Raw genomic sequence first — 20,213 nt, forward strand, 5'->3', positions numbered from 1 at the left:
ACTAATTAGGTACTCGATAAAAAATAATGCTTTAACTTATACTTCTCAATAATATGATTTGTAATTTCTGTGTCTCTAACCTATAATTCTAATTACCAATTATAATTCAATAAATTTATTTTTATTTTAACCCTAAATTTAATATGAATTACAAATTAAATATCCAGAGGGGGAGCAAATTTTTTTTTCAGAAACGCAAAGTCAATCGGAACATCTCAGTCATTACTAAAACTCAAAATCCAGAAGAAAAATGTTGTCCCCAAAAACTACATGAGTCCGCCCCTAAACAGTACTGGTAAAATACTAGTTCTAAACCAAAAGTCATTTCTAATGGAAATATTAAATATTATGGTATTTTTCCGGAGAAATTAGCTATTTTAAATGTTTACACGACCACATTGGAAATTCTCCGTCATATATAATTGTTTCGCGCTAAGAGAACCCTTGTGGGTCTAAACCAACTGACATATCCGGACTTTAATTTCCTTTTTTGTTTTATTGGTAAGGTGGGCGGAAAAGGAGAATACACCTGACAGAGAGCACTACAAGCATCTATCTTGAATTCTTGATTTATTATATCCTAGGCTATATTTGTTCATAACCCATAAATCATCTAGATTGGACAGCAGCCTATCACAATTCAAATGAATATTATGATAGCAATCCTCTAACACACATTCAATTTTTTTTTTTTAATTTACCAACATTTATATAATTAGTTTAATTTCTTTAATGACAAAATTATATTCGTCCATAAGATCTTAATAAAATAATGAAATAATGTTCATATGCATTATGAATATGAATACCAACACCGGACACAATACGGCATGAAACGACACGTCATTACTGATTATTAAAAATGTATTACGACAAATATTAATGTCATATTGGACACAAATATAATATGACTCTAAATTTTTCCATGCTATATATTGCAAACTCAGAAGTAAGAGCTTGTGCTGCATAGTTCATTACATGGCTTAGCGCCGCATAAGATCTGTAGAAAGTTTTTATTTAGAACGAATGGTCGGAGAAAAGGACAAAATAATATTAACTTCTTTTTTTTGGGAATTATATCGCAAATTCTGTTGTCAAAGAATATCACAAATTCAAAACCACCAACTGCATCATGCATAATTACATTACAACCGAGGAATAATTTGTGGCTCATAGAGTGCCACATGGCAGCTGACCGTGTCAATGACTTGGTACAGGAATAATTTTTGGGGATTATATTAGAAATTCAGAACTAAGAACTACTCCGTATCTTAATCTAGTTTATCCTATAAGGCTATACTTTGGTTAGAAACAAGAAATGATTTGTAGCTCTTAAGAGAAGCCACCTGGCAGATGACCATGACAAATTCAGGAAGTTAAAAATGTTTTGGTGCATGAACAGTTTTAGGGATTTATATTAGAAATTCAGAACAACGAACTGGATCATGCATTCATGCATAGTACAAATAGTGCTCCGTATCTTAATCTCGTTTATGGTATATATGCTTTGGTTAGAAGCAATGAATGTTTTGTGGCTCTTAGAGTGCCACGTGGCAGCTGTCCGTGAGAAATTGAGGAAGTTAAATATGTTTTGGTGCAAGAATATTTTTGAGGAATATATTAGATGTTGAATTTTAGAGATAAATAGTATAAAATGAAGAGAGAAAAATATATTGAGGAAAAAAGATGTTTTTCTTATTACAAGATTTTCTATTTATAACTATAAGGCTCAAAACTAGTCATTGGTATTATTTTTTATTTTAGTAATGAAGGTACATGTTACCGTTATCTATCTATATTTGTAAATAAGTAAATTTCTATTTCTATATTAATTAAATAATGAGATCTATATTTTAACATTAAAAACTCTGCTGCATGTGGTGGTATGTTTAGTTTTTTTACAATATTGAAATTTTCATGGGAATGTTGATTAGGAAAAAAAGAATGTACATGTTCTATCAAGGAAGATGATGTATGAGTAATGAGCAAATGTTTAAAAAGCGTTATCGCGTCATAGCGAACTGACTAAAAAGACAGCGCTATGCCCAAATAGCACTGTTATAGCACAGAATAGCGTGCTATAGTACTGATAGCGTCATAGCTTTTATGGTCGGAAAACGCTATAGCGACGCTATTTAAAATCTTGGTACTAAAGCCAAAATTTTCAAATGTGTTTGCTCTTAAGGGAGGATCTAAATTAGAATAATTTAGTATTAATTATTTTGTTCTTTACCCAAAATTTCTCAATCAAACGGACCTTTTCATGCCCTTTTTCCGAAAGAAAAAAAAAATACAAATTCAGAACAACAAACTGCATCATCCATAAATCAAAATTACAAATAGTGTTCCGTAACATAATCTAGTTTATCGTTTGCTTTGGTTTAGAAAAAAGATCGATTCTGTGGTTCTTAGAGTGCCACGTGGCAGCTGACGTTGACAATTTGTGGTAGTAAAAAATGGTTTGGTGCAGGAATAATGGGGTTTGAAGTCTTCTGGCGGCACTAAAAAAGTGGTATCTTGTTTAATAAACATAATGATAATGATGATGACAAGCTATTAATTAAACTATGTTGTTTAGTACAACACATCTTGGGATAAATTTAAAAGCGCACTAGTAGGAACCTACGTAATATTCATAGGGATAAATTCGGAATTTTAAATTTGAGGATAGCTAATTATCAGTCGGAGGGTGACATCTCATACTAGCTCGTGTTGTAAAAAACTGATTAATCGGTCGATTAATCGTTGGTGACAATCAAACTGTTTTCAGCTAATCGATTAATTATTTTTAAATATAATCAATTATTTTCAATTAGCGTACATTGTTCGTCCGACGAACACATATCATTATTTACAACACTGATAAAATCATCTACGATGATGCCAATATCAATATAATATTATAATATACATGTGCATAAATGTGTTGATAATTTGGCAACATGACTGATAAATTATTTACTATATAAGTTAAACTAGAAATTATAGGCATATTTAAAAGGATTGTTTATAGGACTCAAGGAAATTGTTTTTAGTGTATTATTTAGAAATGCAAATTTAACTTTCGGGAAAACAAAAACAAATATAGGATTGCTGCCTGCCCCTCCACTGTATTTCTAGATATTTAAGAATTATTCTTTGGTTTAGTTGTAAAAGCAATTATTTTTGTATAAAAGGTCAGAGGTTCGAAATCTAAAAAAGACAATTCTTTGTAAATATTAAATAATTTGGTGATTTGACCTCCAACCTTTACTCAAAACATAGTCTTCCTATATATTTTGAACACTTAATGCCATGACGAAGTAAGAATAGTTTACATCTTGTAAGAATAGTTTACTCAATAGACCTTTGTTAGACCTCATTAGAGGTGCTATTTTATGGTGTGTATGGTTAGAAAGGAATAAGGTCTGTTTCAATGGAACTAGACCTGTCTCGGCCGAATCAATAGGAACCAAAATCTTATCAATGTTGTCCTTTGTTTGAAATTGTATGTAAAACTTGTGGCATTTGTTGTAGGTTTTCATTTTGGAGACATCTGCAGATGTCTTTTTGCGATTTCTATATGAAATTAGTGGCACAGCCACTACTTTTAAAAAAAAATGTTGTAATGATTAAACACAGAGTGAATAATATAGGTTTTCTTGTATAAATACAATATAATCGCATAATCATGACGTGGTAAAAACAGAAATCTTTGTAGTTTTTAAGATACATCATATTTATTTACCGAAGACCCTGTATTATTTACCGAATATTATTTTTTACAATTATTATAGTATAAGTTTATGTCTTGTTAAATTATAATTTAAAATATTGAAATTTTAACTACACGACGTAAACTTTTTGACATGATGACATAAATTACTGAACATTTTATACATAAAAAATAATATAATTTCGTCATTGTTTTAAAATATAAAAAATACTGAATATCAAAATTAAAACGGTTGAATATTTTGTAATTTGATATTTTTGTAATAATAATAAGTGTAGGGCTACAGACGAGTAACTCTTAAAAATTTAAGTGAAAAAACATCATAATTTATGTTAATAGAAATGCAACCTCATATTTTCTACTATTATAAAAAATATAATGTTAATAATAAACCAAGGAATTGTCGTTTACAAGCTTTATGGTACAGAAAATAAAGACATGACACATTGCCAAAAAAAACAAATGAAGATTTCGACGTCACGAGATTAATTTCATTTTCTGATGTTAAAAAAAAAACAAAAAAAACAAATTTAGATAACAAGCAAATGTTCTGACAGATTTTGATTCTGATTTCATGCTAAATTTTTTTTATAGCTACGGATACCACGTGCATGTATGACTAGACTCAGACCCAATCCATTTAAAACACCAAATTTGGTGGTCCTACTCCTACACTCGTGCTTAGTTACTAAATGCATCTCTAATTGACTCACATGCACGCGGATATGCGCTGGGAAATAAAATTTTGTTGTGTCCAACTGTTAGGATCCATACGCTGTCTGGGTTGGTAAAGATACGCCTTGGTGGGTTTTCTTGGGATGACTCAACAACACCCATGTGTGTTAGATATTAGTTTGGAGGCTTTGTGTGTGTAATGGTCATGGATATCTACCAGGACCGACCTAATTATAATCTTTGTAATCAGAAAGTTTGATTTCTAGATATTAATTAGTAAGAGATTATTAATATTACACAGAAGTGGATGGATGGTAGTGGTATTTCGATGTCATAGTAGGGGTTTCTTTGGGCACACTAGTGGAAAAACATGAATCAAGATCGGCCTATCTGGATCGGTTATATAAAACAACCGATACTAATACCTATCTGGATCGGTTTTCTGAACAAAACCGATCCTAAAAACTAGTTAGATCGGGTTTTTTAGTCAACCGATCCTAATTTGTGAACTATCAGGATCGGTTTTTCTAAAAAACCGATCCTAATAGTTTAACTATTAGGATTGGTTGTTTAGAAAAACCGATCCTGATAGTATCAGGATCAGTTGTTCTAAACAACCGATCCTAATAGTTATACTATTAGCATCGGTTTTTTATAACAACTGATCCTGATACTATCAGGATCGGTTTTATAAAAAAACCGATCCTGATACAATTTTTTTTTTCAAAATCGGTTCTGCAAAAAAAAAAAAAAAAAAAAAAAATCAGGGTCGGTTTTTTATAAAAAACCGATCCTGATACTATTAGGATCGGTTTTTTATAAAAAACCGACCCTGATTTTTTTTTTTTTTTTTTTTTTTTTTGCAGAACCAATTTTGAAAAAAAAAAATTGTATCAGGATCATTTTTTAGCAATAAAACCGATCCTGATAGTATCTGGATCGGTTTGTAGCAATAAAACCGATCCAGATAGTTTTTTTCTTTTATTTGGAAAATCTTTTCATATGGTTATGTTTAAATAAATATAAAAAATTACATATTAGAAATATAAGTTAATTATTTAATAGAAATTTTATTTAATTTTCAAATTCTACTTAAATAATATTAAGATCCAACGTAAACTATTTACGGCCGTGCGATGTTTCTATATTGTTTTGCTTTGATGAAGTAGTAAATGAATCCCGAATTGTATCAAATTTTATAATGGTGAAATTAATATGACATTCTTTCATTTTAACGGTTCCGATCGACCAAATGCTAATGTTCGTATTCGTTCCTTCACAACCCCACACAACAAGGGTTCAAGTCCTATGTATATTATTATATGTCACAAGTCATTGATGCATCATGCATGATTGTATAAAAAAATTCAATAGTCAAAATGACTTCAAAATGAAATATCAATGTCAAATAATTAATTATATTATCACATAAATTTTAATAATATAAATTACATTAATTTTCATCAAAATTACATTAATGAAATATCAATGTCAAATAGTACCTATCTGCTGTTTAATATTATTTAAGTAGAATTTGAAAATTAAATAAAATTTCTATTAAATAATTAACTTATATTTCTAATATGTAATTTTTTATATTTATTTAAACATAACCATATGAAAAGATTTTCCAAATAAAAGAAAAAAACTATCTGGATCGGTTTTATTGCTAAAAACCGATCCAGATACTATCAGGATCGGTTTTTAGCAATAAAATCGATCCTGATACAATTTTTTTTTTTCAAAATTGGTTCTGCCAAAAAAAAAAAAAAAAAAAAAAATCAGGGTCGGTTTTTTATAAAAAACCGATCCTGATACTATTAGGATCGGTTTTTTATAAAAAACCGACCCTGATTTTTTTTTTTTTTTTTTTTTTTTTTTTTTTTTTTTTTTTTTGCAGAACCAATTTTGAAAAAAAAATTGTATCAGGATCGGTTCTTTATAAACAACCGATCCTAATGATAACTTTCTATATAACCAGCTTAGCTAGGGTTCTTCTTATTTTCATTTCGCGCCTCTCATTTTCAATTTAGCGTCTCTGTCTCTGTTTCCGTATCTCCCTCTCAAATCCTCAGTACTCTGTCTCTCTCTCTCTGTCTCCGTCTCTCCCTCTCCTCCGTGTCTCTCTCTCTCTTTCTCTCCGTCTCTTCCTCTCAAATCCGAGCCTCTCGCACCTCCGGCTCAATTGTGCCAGTTTTTAATTTTTTTTATTGTTTCAAAAATTAATTAATGGTGTTTGTATATTATTTTACAGTTTTGAGGACATCTCTCTCAAGTTACTTAATCATCCGGCCGATCAACTATCATGGTATTAGCTTTATCTAATTTTCTCATTATTATACTTTTAAAACACATTTTTTTGTATTTTTTATTGGAAAATATTTTTCCATCTAATTGTTACCTTTGTTTTTGTTTTTAGGGTCTTTTTTAATCTCAAGTGATGTGATTGCAAAAGAGGTAATTATTGATTTTTTTTTATTGTTGTGCTTTACATTAATTGCATAAATGTGTATATTGTATAAATGTGTGTTAATTGAAGAAATAGCCCAATTAGTCAATTGTATGTTTGTTAATTAATTTTTTTTTGGATTTAAATTTCTTGTTATAACATGTAATGCTTCACAAAACTTTTTATGAAGTACATGAATTTTTTGTAATAGTTTAAGATGTGTATGATAATTAATTTAGAATGTGTATATGATATTTAATTGATTATTGCTTCTTACTGTGCAACAAAAAAAAATTTAGGATGCTGGCCAGCAAAATATATATGGAAGCTGGTCAAATAAATAAAAATATTTTTTTAGCTTCAATAAAACATCATGATCGGTTATTTTAAACAACTGATCCAGATTACTACTATTAGAATCGGTTGTTTAAAATAACCGATCCTAATTCTAAAAAAAAAAAAAAACTTTTAGGATCGGTTTTTAAATAAAAACCGATCCTAAAAGTTTTTTTTTTTATCAGATCATAATTAAAAAAAAAAAAAAAAAAAAAAAAACTTTTTGGATCGGTTTTTAAATAAAAACCGATCCTAAAAGTTTTTTTTTTTTTTTTTTGGAATTATGATCTGAAATACAATCAAGATCAGTTTTAATATAAAACCGATCTTGATAGTACGTATCAGGATCGGTTGTTATGTAATTTAAAAAAAAAATTCGAAAATACTATCAAGATCGGTTCTTATATAAAAACCGATCTTGATAGTACGTATCGGGATCGGTTCTTAGTCAAAAACCGATCTAGATAACAACTATTAAGATCGGTTTTATTAAAAAACCGATCCTAATAGTTTCTATTTGGATCGGTTCTTGAAAAATATAAAACCGATCCTGATAGTATCAGTATCGCCTTCATCAGGATCGGTTGGATTCCGATACTGATATGTGTATATAACCGATCCTGATTCTTGTTTTTCCACTAGTGGCATTTTTTAAGTAACTTAATTAATAATTTAGTTCCTTTAACTGAATCATTTCTTTAGAAATAAAATAGAGATAGAGAGAATTTCTTTATGATAGGAAATAATACATAATTGTTATGAAAGAAGAAATTATATATGAGTAATGATTTCATCTTCTATTCTAGTCCCTTAACAGTCTCTCTGGCCCTTAACTACCTATGGTAATTGTCCTTTATTCTAGTTATTCTTTCTAACTGTCTTGACCCCTCTCTCTCTCTCTCCCGATCAACAAAAAAACAAAATTCACTCTCTTCACGGCCTTCACAGCCTCCGCCTCTTCTCTTTCTCGGCGTGGTGCACCGTCGAGATCCGACGAGGAGGGCGTGGTGCACTGTCGAGATCCGGCAGGGAGAGCGTGGTGCACCATCGGAGGGGTTCCATGCTAGCCCAGCGAAGGTTGTCAAAGTGCAACATATGAATACTTCGTTAGTTAGATATACATGCTTCATATTTACATTAATTAGTTATAAATACTTCATTAGTTTGATATGAATACTTCATTTGTTTGATATGAATACTTCATTAGTTAGATATGAACACAATATATACTTACTATAAAAAAAGATTTTTTAAGTGAATTGAAGAGATGTCCCAAAAAAGGTGTCTGATTTTGAATTATATAAATTATTTCGTACATGTATGAATACTTCATAATTTTTAGTATGAATATTGTTAGTGTCAGGTGTAAATACTTCATGTAATACTAGGTTGTTGGATATGAATACATATATATATATATATGAATACTTCATTGTTATATATGAATACTTAATAATTAGTATATAGATTCGTTGTAGTGGTCTCCAATTTTGGCAAATGTCGCTTTCAGATGATTGCGGTCCCCAATCCAGACTGCCAGACATCGTCAACGGTCCCCCTGATCATTACTGGTTCCCAATATTAATGGTTCCCTCTAGTTTGTGTTTACATACGACGAATATTATAGATAATAAGTATGAATATTTTAAATTCGTAAGTATGAATACTATACGTTTTGACGTTGAATAAAATCGTGTTAACCCTGCTCATTGGCGGTAGTTACCACATGCGCGTCAATTAGTGGTGCCCCATTGTACTTTTTTTTATCTTTAAGCGCGAAAGACAGATAGGGAATTGTATGGAGAATACTGTTAGTCTTTCCCATTATATATAACTGTTATTAAACAACATTTACATACAACAAACCCTTTTTTTTCTTAAAATTAGTTGGCGATTACTAGACGGTTTTTTTTTTCTATAAAAAGTAGTTATAATATTTACATAAAAAATGGTTGATTCTATTGTGTTAATTGTACATTGATTAAAGAGTGAAGCCATTGTATTATGCATACTGCAAATTGATCCATATAATGGACAATATTAACATTTTCAAAGCCCAAATAGTTAATCGAAATCATTTAAGATGATCTCCATATGAAAATGAGTTTGAAACCAAATTTTATATTCGTTAGAATTAATTTACAATTTTTTTAGATGGATAAAAAATCACTTAATCTAAAGATTCTGAATCATTCAAAAGTAAGAAAAATAAAAAATTTCTAAAAAGAATGTAGAAAACTAGTCTCCAAGTAAATTTTCATATGAAAATAGTATTCGACAGTTCAAATCAACAATTTGGACTTTAAAAATGTAAATATCTATATGTGCTATACACAGTATTGTAAGGTCACTCTTGATTAAAAGTTGTTATTTCAAATCTTATTTTCTTTTCAAGAGATGTCTAAATCATATTCAACCCACTTGGGAAATTAATTAAGCATGAAAGGCCCTGTTTTGGGATCATTTTGCTCAAGAAATTGAGAAAATAAAGGAAGCAAATTGGAAATTGGCTTCCTTCTTGATTCTTATCAAGTTGGCCATGTTTTAGAAACTGGGACAGCAAATTTGCCGCTTCCACAAGTCACCTTGATTTTGGTTCCCTTGTCTGAAAAATTGGTGCAACTAATAGAGAGAAAAGATTGACACACTATATATATAATTAAGTAAAATAGCTCATTATGTACAAATGACCAAATGTATGTAAATGCAGATGCAAATTTATAATATTAAGATTGAATATATATGATGTGTATTTTTTATAAATATGTATCTTCTTTTTTTTTTTGAAGGTGCTAACAATAACAATTTCGCAAACATTGAAGATTTCATAGGACAACTGAATATGTGTGTGTGGGTTTTGGAGGGGGGGGGGTGTAAATGGGGATAACCCAATAAATTTTTGTAGAGTAGAACTAGAATGTTTTTAAACTCATTAAAAGATTGGTAAGCTCAATTTAAAAACTATCAAAATAATTACTCCTGATGACGAATTGAAATTGTAGATCCGTCTCTGAATCCGGTCAGAATCTTGCACATTGGTTGTACTATATACATAGTGTCATCTAGAGAGAAGAAAAGAATTCAAAACGGTACGTTTGGATCGTGCAAGGAATAACTCAAGAATAACGATTTTTGGGTTAGTGATTGAGAATAGTGCTAACCCAAGGGATTCAAGAATAGCACTGACTTTGGCTATTCCGAATTAGTAGAAATGTTGTTTGGATTGTATGTTAGGAATAGCAAATGGAGGGAAGAAATATAATAATGATTTATTTGTTTTTATTTTTTCAACTAACTTTTATATTTATAATGACTTGTTAATTATATATAAATCATCATATTTTTCAATAATACTTCAATCTAATATTTAAATTAATATTATATTATATTAATATTTAAACTAATATTATTTTATTTTTAAATTAATATTTAATTTAATATTAAATTTAATACTAATCTAATATTTAAACTAATATTATTTTATTTTTAATTTTTAATATTTAATTTAATATTAAATTTAATACTAATCTAATATTTAAACTAATATTATTTTATTTTTAATTTAAAATTTAGTTTAATACCAATCTAATATTTAAAGTAATATTATATTACATTTAATATTCAAAAAAATATTATATTATATTTATTTAATATTCAAAAAAATATTATATTATATTATATTAATTTAATACTAACATAATATTTAAATTAATATTATATGACATTTAATATTTAAACTAATATTATATTACATTTAACATTTAATATTTAAACTAATACTATATTTATTTAATACTAATATAATATTTAAATTAATATTTTATTTAATATTAATCTAATTTGATATTATAGTTATTTAATTATTAATCTAATATTTAAATTAATATTATATTACATTTAATATTTAAACTAATATTATATTACATTTAACATTTAAATTAATACTGTATTACATTTAATATTTAAACTAATATTATATTATATTTAATCTAATATTTTATTTAATACTAATCTTATATGGTATTATATTTATTGAATATTAATATAATATTTAAACTAATATTATATTATATTTATTATTTAAATGACTACGACATGATATTTAATCTAATATTTTATTTAATATTATATTTATTTAATACTAATCTATATTTTAAATTGATATTATATTATATTTAATATTTACACAAATATTTTATTTAATACTAATCTAATATTATATTATATTATATTTAGTACTAATTTAATATTTAAACATACTTTAATTGAGAGGAATCAAATATTTTATTAATATCACTAATCCCACTAGAGCTATTCTTGCTAACCCACCATTTCTTTGGATTAGTAGAATAGAGCTATTCTTGAGCTAATCCTATTTGCAAATTTGTGTTTGGATCACCAAGATTTGAGAATAGTGGAGCTAACCCAAGAATAGCTCTATTCTTGAGTGATCCAAACACAAATTTAAATTCGTTGATTGACACCATACAAAATTAAGTGGGTTCCTTCAACAATTATCATGTAAAATCTAAATTTTCACATGGTGACAATGTAGAAAAAACTAGATTCCAATGTTTTCCCCACACAAAAAAAGAAAGATTCCAACTTTTTAGTAAACAACCAATCAAGAGGGAGCCAACAGCCAACTATGTCACGTGGCATGCTCGTGTCGGCCTGACTATTTGATACGACACGTGTTAACATTTTATTGGTGGATATCCTTTGTCCTAAAGCATTTTGGCAGAAGAACTTGAAAAGTATCAATCAAAATAAAACACAAGAAGAAGAACTTGAAAAGGGGGAGAGATTTTGTGATATTACGAAAAGAATGGTGGGAATATCTGATATTGACTCCTCAATTATTCATATATTTATATATTAAAAAAAAAAAAAAAAACAAAGAGAAATGTTTAGATCACCAATTCTCAGATTAAATTGTTGAAGAACGATCGTTTTCCGCAATTTATTCTCTTTGACAAAAATTTGACACAATGATACAACACGATACACGATACGTTATGCGAAATAATTTTTACACATCACGTCACGGGATTACGTATATGTACACAGTAATATCATGTCACGTAATGAGGCATAATGTTACGGAACTTCATGTGTGGTAAAATTCAAACAAAATAAATTTCCAATTTGTTCAAATTCAAATTTTTCATTAACAATTAAAAATTTAATTTGTATATAGATCTAGTTCATCTCTTTTTCTTATCAAAATTTAATATTCTGAAATAAATAAACATGATCGGTCAGATCCGGTCACCCCTCCTCTCTTTTCCCTTCCTCCTCTTATGTATCCTTTTCGGAAATACAAAGCATACCATGGAAACGTTAAACTCTCTTTCTTTGCTGTGTAGATTAAAAAAAAAATCTTCATTCCGTTTGATTACAAAAATCATTATGATATTTAAGTTATGTTTCAGTTATAGCATGTACAAAAATGTTGATTACAATCATGTATGGATAAAATTTTAGAGAATATGACTGTTTTAAAATTTGAAATAAAAGATAATCCAAGAATATATAACTGTGCATTTGGCATAACAAAAATGAAATACACGCATGTGGTCCATTCTGATAGAGCCACATGGACCTACAATTTTATAATAAATTTTTATTATGAAAAAAATTATAAACTTAATAAATTAATACCACTGATTAAATATTTTGACTCTTCCGCGCCATCTTTTTTGAGAAATAAAAACTCAATTTATCACAAAATATATTGATTATTTTTTTTCTCCAAAAATAACTAGAATTGAACCAAAGTTTCGGTTCAGGCATAGAGTGATTGAAACTTTTGTTCGGTCTCTCTCCTTTTACAGCACCACGCGGTGAATTGGTTTACAATACAAAAATCCAGATATAAAGTGACCGAAACTTGACTCAGTTCTTATTAATTTTCGAAAAAAAAAACAATCAATCTGTTCTGGCAAATTGATATTTCTATTTTCTAAAAAAAAAAAAATGCATCCACACTTAGGGTGTGCTTAAGAAACAATGTGAGTAGAAGAAAGGGACAGAAGGCGAAGAATTTTGGTTCACTGATCCCTCTACATCTCAAATCGGGAGAGATAGATTTCAGAACTTTGTACGTGGAATTTCCCTTGACACAATATTGTTTCTCTTTCTCTCCTCTCTGATAAAAAAATTCCGAAGCAAGTGAACGTCGCAAGCAGCTCCGATCTGAGCGCGTTTCACCTCCAGTCCCTTTTCTTTCTTTTCATAGCTTAGTTATAGAGCTGAGTCTTAGCTTCAATTGTACTGTTGCAAAGTAAGCCATATCTTTTTCTGTTTCTTTTATACTGTTGCCAAGTTTTGTCTCTAGTAATGAGTATTATTTGAAAAGAATCCAATTATTGAGATTATAATTTGTGTTGAGCGTGGTGCTAGTTATTGATTATACCCCGCACAAAAAGATAAATGCGTGCCGTGTCATTGTCTCATTGTTGTCATTTATTTCCTCTCATGCAAACCATTAATTGCTTGAGAACACTAAGTTGGCTTTAAGAAAAAATAATGGATATATGACCTTTTTAAGTTCTAACGGATTATTCTCATCCTATTATTTTTCTTAAAAATAGTATATTTTTTAGAGAATGGCTAAGCTTAAAACGTTTTTTTTTTCTAACTCTCAAAACAAACGATTCAGTTTTTCAATTTTCAAAATCAAAAAGTCGATCAAAACTGTTAGATATTCAATCTACATTAAAATGTGCTTGGAGACCAAATTTTATATTTTTTGAAAACTTTTTTTTTATTATTTAAAATGGTTTGAAAATCGTTGTTTTGCAATGGTGCAGAATTTTAATAAAAACAACGATTTTTAAACCATCTTAATAAATTGTAAAAAAATTTCAAAAAATATAAAATTTGGTCTCCAAGCACATTTTAATATAGATTGAACATCTAATTGTTTGAATCAACTATTTGGACTTTAAAAATTAAAAACCCGAGTCGTTTGTTCTGGAGGCTAAAACAAACATTTTAAACTTAGTCATTCTCTATTTTTTTTTTATCTAGAATGCTCACTAATATGGGTGCACATGTGCAAACTCTATACAAATTAAAGATTAATTATATATATGTATATATTATCTTGATAAATATGAATCATATATAAAGAGGTTGGTTTAAGTGTCTTGTGTATTTCATGTTTAATTGTGTATCACATGCTTCATGTTCGTTTTCAATTGTCCTCCACATGGCTTCTTCCCTTTTAGTCATATGTGAATTTAAATGAAAAAAAACATGTGTAGACTAAAATCTATTTAAGTCATATGTTTATTACATACAATTTTTCTTTTTGATAAATGTTAATCTTATGTATAAATTTAAATTCATACAGTGTTTATATTTTTTTCATTGAGAATTAATTGATAGTGCTATTGATTTCTCAGTGTGTGTGTGTGTGGGGGGGGGGGGGGGGGGGCTAGCTAAAAACTTGATTCCTCAATTAATATTGTACGATGGATTTAATTGGCATCCTAACTCAAATTAGAATTGGACGCAAGTCTAAAAACAAACTAGACTATGACAGAGATATACATCAATTTTGTGATGGGACGTAATTTAGCCATATTTATAAATTATAAGAATAATTTTATATTTTTTTTATAAAAACATAGAGTAAAAGGAAATCTTTTTTTTTTTATAAACCAACATAGAAACTTTAGGTAATGAATCTGACGGAAAAAAAAAAAAAAAAAGTAGATATACCATATAATTTATTATAAATTATGAAAATATTTATGTATATATCTACAATATCCGATCCGTATCCGTATATTGTTTGGTCACGGAATAGATGAACAAATGAACAAACGTGAAAAACAAGAGATTAGATCAAGAAATGTTTCCAAGAATAGTTGAAAGGTCACGGTCACTCAGTCAGGACTCAGGAGGCAGCATTAATTAGATTTAGAGCACAACACGGTGTGGACTCATTGGAGTCGTTGCTCGTAGTGCGAGTTTTGACTGCTGACCGAGACTCTTTCCAAACTCCAGAAAATTGTAACGTGCTGCTTCCTTTATTGTGACGTGTATATTTCCACAGACACGGACAGGGTTGTGTGGTAACCCACTTCAAACGCCTAACTCTTCTTCCGACTCTCTTACCTTTTTGCCTTTTTTGTGGAAATATCGTATGAGTTATGGCCCATTTCAAAAGCTACTTGAGTTCATCACAAAAAAAAAAAAAAAAAAAAAAAGCTACTTGAGTCATCGGTTTGAATTGATTTTAAGGATTCTCAATTTCTCACACGACTACGTACAGGTACTGACTCAGTGGGACTATAGCAACAAAAGAAGCACAGCGGCAGGCGCATAGAAGACACACAACAACAACTATGCTAACATTTTGTGGAATTTAGGCTGCTAGTGCTAGCTTTCGCAATGAGCTACCTTGTGTCTTTATTGCGGTTGGAAAAACTCTTTGAAACATTAATACAAACAAATCTGGGCCAAGATCCAGATTTTTACTCAAAAAAAATTTCTCACACGACTGCAATTTTATATCTGCATCAAAAGTGATATATTTCAACATTATTGACTGGAGGTTCGGACCACTATCACGTCTCTTCGTTGTTTCACTTTTTTTTCTTTCGCAAATCGCCTTCACTTTATGGCTTTATGCAACATTGCAACTCTCCCTTCTCGGTTTCTTCTCCAGTTATGCATTATAGGTTGTAGTGAGAAAAAGAAAAAGTACTGCGAAAAAGAAAACAAAAAATGATTTCGGTTGAAGAAGTTCCAGGCTCCAACAGAGAGATGCAAAACTGTTCACCAGGAATATGCAATAGTTCACAAATACATGAACTATATTCTTTTTACAAAATTCAGAAGTAAAACTATTCACTACTCACTAGGGATAGCTCATAGCTAGGGCTGCAAACGAATTGAAATGAATCGAACTTATTCCAGTTTGAGTTTGATTTGAATTAATTTCGAATTAAGTTTGGTTTGAATTAATTTTGAATCGAATTTTTTACAAACTCAATTTTGAATCTTTTACGAAATTTTTACGACAAGGAAAAGTGATCGTAATTGTCGAAAGCGAGAGATGAAAGTCATCTAAGGTTTTAGAACTGAGAGCGAGAGTTACAACTTACGAGTTATGACTTATGGCTAGGCGGCCTTATGTTTTAACTTTTAAGTCATTAGCGAACATAAGTCTTAAATGAAAATCAGCGGTTCACGTTACTTTGAGATTAGAACTAGAATAATTCACGAACCTATTTCGAATGAACCAGGTCCAGTTTGAATTTGTTTGAATTAATTTCGAACTATTTCAAATCAAATTTTTTTACGAACTTTTTCGAATCAAACTCGAATCAAATCACGAAATACGATTTTTTTGTGCAACCCTACTCATAGCTATCCAAAAATACATGGGATGTTTTTTTTTTTTTTTAAATCTAGACATTGGCTACTGCCTACTCTCGATTTTTTTTTTTAAAAACCATAAATAAAAAATAATATTTTATCAAATCAACTTTATTGCTTTGGTTTTTACAAAAATCATAAAAACCGAAATGTCATTTCGATCCGAAATTTTTTTTAGGACCGAAATGTCATTTCGGTCCGAGATATTTTCACAAGTTTTACCATCATTTTTTTATTGAAATCTGTGAAAATGGCATTTTGGTCTTAAAAAAAAATTCAGATTCTTATAATTTTTGAAAATATCTCGGACCTTACTTAGTCCGTGCTACCTACATCTCGTTGTAATTGTCCATACGTTTTAATACTGATATGGAAAGCATTTATACATGATTGTATTTGTATAAGTAATTATACTTTGTTTTATCAAAATTAAAAATCTGATATTTGTCGTACTTTTTTTGCTCAACATATTGTTTATCTGCTGAACAAAATTAATAATTTTCTTTTTAAAAACATGAAGGTGTCTAGTCTTCAAATTTTATACTCTTGTTATTACAACAAATGGTTTCTCTTATTCAGATTTCGAATTCATAACTTCTCATATGGAGACCATATACTTTTACCACTAGACCAAAAGCTAGTTCTTCAAAATTAATAAAATATTAGAAGCTTGAATCTGTTTATACTTCAATTTTGCTTTTATAAAGAAATATTAAACGCGCAAATAATCATTTAAAAGTTATATAAAATTATAGACTACATTATGATATTTATTCACACTTTGTATTTTAATATTACAGAGATACAAACATAATCTAATTATACTTCCTTTGCCAACTGTTTATACTTCATAAAAAAAAGTGGCCATATCTTTTGCCATTACCAAAAAATTAAGAAGATGGAAACTTGACATATGTAAATATACTTGCTCTACAAATTGTTTTATAAATAGTGAAAAAAGATAGATACAATCTTGACAAAAACATGCTCAAGTTGTTCATGCCTGAACATTATTTACAATCTTGACATAAAGTATAATACACATACATTCAGTTACTGTTTCTATTAAGTAGAAAATATGTTCATACATGTATTTCTATTTTATAATTAAAATATTCAAATGTACTTTGCATCAAATTTGTATTAAAACCACAAAGAACTCATTTGAAAACTTACAAACATTTAGAACATGAATGAAAGTTTCCAAGTAAAATTAGAATAATACACTCAGAATTTAATTTAAAATTCTACTTGCATTTAGATCAAAACATGCATACACTATATATTAATAGTGTTTACACACACAAAAATAAAAGTCACATGTTCATAACACATTTTTCATGAGCTATATGTACAAATCAGAGAAACTAGAGAGTTGAATAATTCAACAATACAAATACAAACACAAAAGAAAGATTAGGTGAGCAAGAATTAGCTGATTAAAGAAAAACCGGTCATGAGTAGGTTTCTCTTGCTTCAGAACAACTGCTATTAAACAACAATACACAATTTGCAAAACATAAGTTTGGGCCAGGATTTGCTCAAAAAGCTGTAATGGGCTCAACAGATTTTAATCAACCCAGTATGTAAATTGCTACAAATTTTGCAACCATTAATTGCTGTCAGACGAAATCTAAAAATATGATGAGATGGAATAAAATTTTCAGAATAAGACATAATTATATAATTCATTTAAACATAAGTATATTTTTATAGTTTCTTAAAAACATATGACAAAAGAAGTATATGTTGAAAATCATTTTGGACTGGAATAGATAAGTGTTTCTCTTTGATTTCACGTGGTTCTGCTACTGATTGTTGTAATTTGTCAAGATGTATTTCCAAAACGATAGTAATTTTGTGTTTCTCGATAAGGTCTTTTAATATTAAGATTCACCAATATATGAATATATATTAAAGTGTCTAGTTTTTTATACCATTTTTATTAGTAAAACTTATATTAAATTCAATTTAATATCAGAGTTTTAATGTTGTAGACTTGTCGAACAGGAACTCTCTTCTCAAAGGGGAGTCCGAAACTCCGAATCATTTGAGTTTCGATCTGGACCGTCCGATCAAAAAGTACCCGTAACCTGTGCTCGTACATAACAAACTCAAAAAATGAGGTATCCTCCATATCCGCTGCTTTTCTTATTAGAAAAGCAGCCTCGTGCTATTCTTTACTCTTTATATCTCTCTTCAAAGAAGAGTAGAGAGAGAAAGGGAATCACGTGAGAGAGAGGGGAAGAGGAGAGAGATAGAGAGAATAGCAGAGAAAGAACAGAGATTTGAAGAGCACCGGATCTCATTCCAAATATGAATTCGGTTGCTCGCACCCTTGGGCAATATTTGTTTATTTTCTTAAATCAGGCCTGTGGCTGTAAGCCTGCAAGAAGAAAACTTCAAGTGGGCAGTGGGCACAACACCACACAACGGGCCCGCTACCCATAAGTGTGTGCCACCTAACCGCATGCTAGGTTATTTATTACGCTCGTTATTTGTCAGGTGCTGCTGCTGCCTATGTCTGAATATATGGAGTGCGTATCCTCTGAGATATCTCAATTTTTGCGTGACCGACGTGTCCGGTGCCTATTCGGTGATAGCGCAGGGGCTGTATTATTTGTGCTTTGAGATTCGTTCAGAACGTATTTAAACGGTTGGGATTTTCCATAAAGTCACGCAAAGTTTGAGATATCTCAGAGGATGCGAATTCGAATATATGTAGTCCGTTTCTCTGGGCTCCCTATTATTCATGGATGCATCATGCATATAACTGTATAAAATGTGAATGTCCTGTGTTGTTGCTGTTCCCCGGATCATTTTAAAAAACTCTCGTAACGTACATAAATTATAGTTAAAAAATGAGGAGTTTTGAAACATCTTTATTTCTAGGTCTCTATATATTGTGCTTCATTTTTAAATTATAATTAATTTAAAATTTAACACTATTATTCACAGATTTGGATTTCCTTTTGTTTTGGTTTTAGGACGACTCACATTATCTATGTCTATTAGGGTCTGTTCGGCTGCTCCTCACAAAATATTGTTTACGTGGGAAAAATTAAATTTACTCATACCGAAATTTTTTTTTCTCACATGAACAGTAAATTTCAATTCAAAAATTTTCTATTCCTATTCCCATTCCCACTGTGCAGCCGAACAGGCCCTTAGATTTTTTACAATTTTCTTTTATGACAGATTTAAGTTGAAAACCTAAACTTCACTTGTACAGCTACTTTGGTTAATAAAACAAATCAGGACTAGATTCTTAATTTTAACATAGAGATGTTAACATATTGTTAGTTATGATCTATATTACTTTCTTTATATACATATAAAAATTATGATATTTTAATTTTGTTTTGATTCCTATAAAAAATTAACAAGAATACACTGTTATGGATGATTTATAAATGTTGAATTTTCAACTTATAAATAAAATCAAAATCAATATATTTCATGCAGAAAAAATAATATAGACCGCGTCTAATATTTTTGACATATAGTTTATGAAAATTTAGTAAACTAAGAAGTGAATGTATGATGATGACATAAAAAATAAAGATATTTAAACGCTTTTACAAAAATCTTTACATTTTGGTGCCACCCATCGATCGGATTGCCCTATCTCTATTAGTGTTA

This window comes from Carex rostrata, chromosome 20 (assembly GCF_964058835.1).
Source record: "Carex rostrata chromosome 20, lpCarRost1.2, whole genome shotgun sequence".
Classification (NCBI taxonomy): domain Eukaryota; kingdom Viridiplantae; phylum Streptophyta; class Magnoliopsida; order Poales; family Cyperaceae; genus Carex; species Carex rostrata.